Source organism: Amblyomma maculatum, chromosome 5 (genome assembly GCF_055883805.1).
Source record: "Amblyomma maculatum isolate TAMU_Amacu chromosome 5, ASM5588380v1, whole genome shotgun sequence".
Taxonomy (NCBI): Eukaryota; Metazoa; Arthropoda; class Arachnida; order Ixodida; family Ixodidae; genus Amblyomma; species Amblyomma maculatum.
Window position 1 is genome coordinate 115,116,019 of NC_139348.1, and position 5,256 is coordinate 115,121,274.

The window sequence follows — 5,256 nt, forward strand, 5'->3', positions numbered from 1 at the left end:
GCTATTTTTATGCAACATTGAGTTATACCGCGTGCATGATATATATTGACACTATATCATTTGAGCCTGCTGATAGAAATATACATTGCGCAACAGGAGGTGAAATTAACTGTTATTTATACATATTTTGAAATAACGCTTTAACCGCGCGCTAATTGAGCCGCGGCGGGTATGGTACACTCTGTGGTTGATCGCGAGTTGTCATGAACTTATGCTTGAATTTGTGAACTGGTAGGCGCTGATTGTCTGTTTGAAGCATACTTAGTATTAAGTGCCTAAGATTTGCGCGGTAACTGCTATGAACCTACGAATGTAATTGTCCATTTTTTTTATGGTTAAATGGTAACCTCTGAATTTAAACAACCTCATCATAAAGTTAACCTATAACATAACTCTAAGCAAACCCACGGTAAACCGAAGAGATCACGTGCCTTTAAGGTTTATATGTTAACCGTCAATTACTTTTGCCAGTGCCCTCGAAACCTATCAATCCTAAACGCCCTTAAATTCGTTTCGCAGCCTCCGTGAGTTTACATTTCGTACGGGGTCAAGAAAAGAGGCGGTGAGCTTTTATGAGCTTTCATCCGGATCCGGTGCACTTCGCCCTGCGACCTTCTACTGATTTTCATGCATCCCTAGAACAAATGGACAAAATATATTTTTGTCAGAAACTTGCAGCAGTTACTATGTGATTCAATCGTTATTTACCAGCTTGAGCTCGAAGTCACGGGCTTTAGTCGAGCTGCAGAAGCCGCATTATGATGGAAACCAAACGCGAAAACGGAAATGTGGTTTGCGATTAATATGACAGCCCGAGGGACTCTAAATAACCCACGTACTGCTTTGGGAAGTATAAATCCGCATGGACTATGTAATCTCTGCAAAAGCACTCATAATATACAGTGTTCTGAAACTTAACCGTCTTGGAAAAGTTTCCAAGACGGTTCCGATAAAGTTACTGAACACTATATACGTAGCCAGGTCTTGCTGTTTTGGCTAAATGAAGCTGCAGGTGTTCTACTGCCCCACACTTGGTTTATGTGGAAGATATTCGGTTAAAAGAACATTACATACATTCACTCCAAGCCATATTTTTTTCATGCAAAGAACTACAGCCGCTGGTATCAAGACGGGGGTTCTACAGAAGCCGTAGAAAAAAGAAAAGAAAAGAAAAGAAACTACCTCGACGCTTCTTGAACGACGAGGGAGGGGGGGGGGGGGGGGAGGGGGAGTACGTGAAAAAGAAAGAAAACTGCTTCTCGCTGCGCGGGACCCGCTGCCCCCCATCGGCCCATCTCTTTTCCTTGCGGCAAAGCGGAAAGAACCACGGGGAGGCGAAAGGCATCGAGGCACCCTACCGCGGGGGGCGACAGGAATGCCGAAGCAGAGAGAGATAGCGCGAAAAAAAAAAAAAAAAGAATTGCATGCACCGCACACAGGGAGATTCTCGCTGCTTTTTGCAGCTTCTCTCCCCCCCCCTCCTCCCTTCTTGAGGTCACATGTCCAAATGGCGGGAAAACACATCCCGCGCGAGCTAAGATGCGCGGCCGCGGCGTCACTCAGTCGACGGCCAGCCTCCGTGTGGGCGCGATGCGTACTGCCTAATCTTATCGTCCGCTTTTATTTCGCGCAAATTCAATCTGTCTCAACCTCCTGGTGCAGTCAGCGTTTGAAAAGAACAGCCCATATATGCAGCTGATGATTGCAGCCGCTTGTACAGATTCTTCGTGCCGAAGTTCACCAAAACATGCGTAAGTACATGATCTTTCGGTCTTGATCAGAGGAGCTTTTTGCTAGATTCGATATTATACTGAACATAATAATGTATTGTTTTGGAGCATATGTTCGTCTTGTTATATACCCCTTGCATCTTTCTTCATATATATATATAATTGGTGTGGGCGCTGATCGCGCAGGAAGACTTGCTGAGCCGTTTGGAAACAAGGCTGCGGCTGGCTGCGGTGGCAGAATTGGCTCATTTTGCAGTCTGGGTCCTTCGGTATCTCCTGCCCCAAAATGCTCGCCTTTTAACATGGAGGGACACTCACTATACCGATCAGGTAAGTCCAATTAGCACATATTTTGTTCGATACGACAATATACTGCAACTGTTTCTGGAGCGCGTATATATGTGCGCATCTTGTTACTACGTGCATTTTTTTTTTTTTTTTTTTTTATAATCGATGTGTGCGCATTTCGCTCTGATTGCGCAGGAAGACGTGCTGAGCCGACTTGGAAACGATGCTGTGGCGGTGGAATTAGCTCTTTTCGCTGCAGTCCGAGGTCCGATCTCCTCTGCCCCAAAACGCCCGCCTTTCACTTCATATCGAAGTGCATGCACTGACATGTATACCCATCAGGTAAGTCAAATTAGCGCTGATTTTCTTCTATACGATAATGAACTGCAACTAATTATGTATTGTTTTGAGACTTATGCGCATCTTGTTACTGTAAATGCATATTTTGTTATTGGTATGCGCGCCTTGCGCTGATCGTGCAGGGAGGCGATATCAGCTGATCTGGAAACTGGCTGCGACAGTGGAAGCTCGTTTCGCCGAAGCCCGAAGTCCTTGGTCTCCTCTACACTAAAACGCTGGCCTTTCACTTCTTTATGGCGGTGCACTTGCCGGACAGGTATTAGCGCTGATTTTGTTTGAAAAATTCGATTATCCGACTCACATCGATGGGACGCATGCAACCCAGTTAAATGTCAAATGCTATCACTGATATAAATATTGCAGCACCCCTCGCCATAGGAGCGATCAGAAGCTGTACAAGCATCATCGCTGCTGCCAAGCAAGCTCGTGCCAGGACTGAGTACAATGTTTATGCCGTGTTTATTATTATTATTATTATTATTATTTTTTTTTTTTTTGCTGCTGTAATGATGTCTATACGTGAAAATTGATGATTGAGTGATGCGGTATGCTGGCAAGGTAAGTGAGCCAGTGCGTTCATTTTGTGGATTTTGGAATTATATATGTGATGCACACAGATCTGAGCCGTTTCACATTGATTTTGCTCTGTGCGCTTGCTTTCTGGGCAAGCAGTTGTATTTTCATCGTGCGGATTATTTCCTGGTGCTTACATGCTCATGAGGTGTTCAGCTAACCTGTTTCAAGCTTTAAAAATTTACAACGGGTTCTATAAGCTTCTAAGAGTTGGGGTCTAAATAGCCGAATTTTTAAAATAATGCTCGGTTGTTAAATAACGAAAATAAATCAGATGACTTATCGTTAAATATCCGGTCGCTTTTGCTGTAAAAGTTCCATCTAGTTTGAGAAAATTAAGCTGTATTCTACGGAATAAACTTATTGTAGGTTTCATGTAAATATCGCGGAAACTGTTTGTTCAGCCGCGTTGGAATCCCTCATACGCGCTCTATGACAAGCGCGGACACTTGGTTTTGCTAGAATTATTAAATTGCAGCATTAGCATTCAAGAACGCGCTTCGGGAGGATAAGGTTTGACTGCGCTACGGTTTCAAATTGCAACATCATGACTCCAGCAAAACGAAGTGATCGCGCCTTTCTCGCGGATTCACGGATCCTGATTACCTATTGCGGCTTTGCGCTAATGCGTTTTCAGTAGGGTCGCATGAAGTCAAGCGCATAAAATATATTGATGTGATAGTGCAGTTGGTGGCAGTGAGCAGACATTATTTTTTCTACCTTTCACCCTATATTTGCCTGCAATGTAAAAGTCTAGGCGAAAAGGAAATATTTCATTAAAACACTTGTCTTCGTACAGCTGACCAAGATGGAACCTGCCGCAGATCCGACCAGTCGCAGACATCAAGTGATCGACAGGCTGCCAAAAGAAGGAGACCAAGCCTCAAGCCCATCTTCCATATGTGGCACACGCGCAGTCATATATCCACGCTTATTAAAAAGCAAATCACGAGCTTTTTCTGAACGCTGTTGACAAATAAATTTTTCACCAAATACTGCAGCTTTTGTTTCTTCATGGCATCAGAAAAGCTACTGCTTTTCTTGATGCATTTGTATGTGCTACCCCGTTATATATGCATGGCCCACGATATATTAAATGCATGGCATGATACCTGCACGAGGGGCGATGCCGGCCACTAACCGGCGTCGGGAAGCAACCGGCCGACGTATGGTCTTTCGTCAGCAAAATGCTAGGGCAGACGAGCGGCCGACCATTCAGTAACGCTGGCAGACGGCAGGCCCACGTGCGGCAGGTGGTCGGTCACGTCGGGCCAAAAGGTTGGGCCGTAGTCGATTGCCTAAAATCGGCCAACGTTAGGTTAGTGTCAATCCCCGACGCCGGCCCTCATTCGGGTGCCGAAGGTCGGCCGGCCACTTTTTGGTCGGCGAGAAAGGTCGGCCCTATCTTTTGCCACACACTTTTTTTTGCTTGGGAAATAACCATGGCCACCATTTTCCACCCTAACCACCAAAAACCCGACTGAATTCGTGGCGCCATACTGGCGATGGTAGCAAAAGGTGTGCATGGTGTGTGATCTTGCTTCTGTGGTGGATACGGTGGTTATGGTTCCCTACGGTGGGGCCATCGTGGGGCAGCCTTGGTGTCAAGGTGGTCAAGGTGGGCGGTAATGAAGAATGGCGGCCAACTTGGCTGGCTCATCTCGTGCATAGCGCACCATATGGCGGTGTGGTAGAACGAAGTATATAGGTATGTCCGACGTATCGAGTCGATTCTTGAGCATTAAAGTGCACGTAGTAGAATGTCCTAAAGCCACGTACATTCGACAAATATACCAGTTATGCTGCTCGCCTTATTCCCCGCAAGCGAGCGTGCAGGCTATATTCGAATGTAGTACATCGGATGCTACATCGGAAGCCGCGATCGCGACGAGGAGCTCACTGGTTTTTCACGCCTCATCTGCCTTCCCACAAACTAAGCAGGTTGATGTCTGCATTGGCCGGTTGTGCGTGGCGGGTGTGCAGCCACGCAAACGACAGCGGCAGTGCCTATACGATTCGCACATCGCCGTGTACAGCGTGCTTGTATAATCGCGTGCCGGCCGCATTCAACGACCGTTCATCCGCGAGGACTGGCCTCGGAAGACGTTTTTATCTTCAAAGAGAACAAATAACTTCACTTATAAAAGATTATACGTCATAGCTAAGTCAACGTATGCCGCCGCCGCCGCCGCGATGTCTATGCACGCTGTGAGCGAAGCTACACGGCCGTGGAAAATCAGAAACATGAAATATCCGTTTCAGGTAAGCTTCGCTTGTAAACTGGGGAAAACATGGCGAAGCCCCA

General features: G+C 46.2%; 1 long non-coding RNA gene across 1 annotated transcript; it reads left to right on the forward strand.

Moving 5' to 3' along the window:
• The first annotated feature begins 1,223 nt into the window (after positions 1–1,223).
• LOC146189274 (uncharacterized) lies at positions 1,224–3,910 on the forward strand. The gene is made up of 5 exons (XR_014707642.1): positions 1,224–1,751; positions 1,917–2,060; positions 2,214–2,360; positions 2,501–2,634; positions 3,751–3,910. It is a non-coding gene; the product is annotated as an uncharacterized LOC146189274 (long non-coding RNA).
• The last annotated feature ends 1,346 nt before the right edge of the window (positions 3,911–5,256 follow it).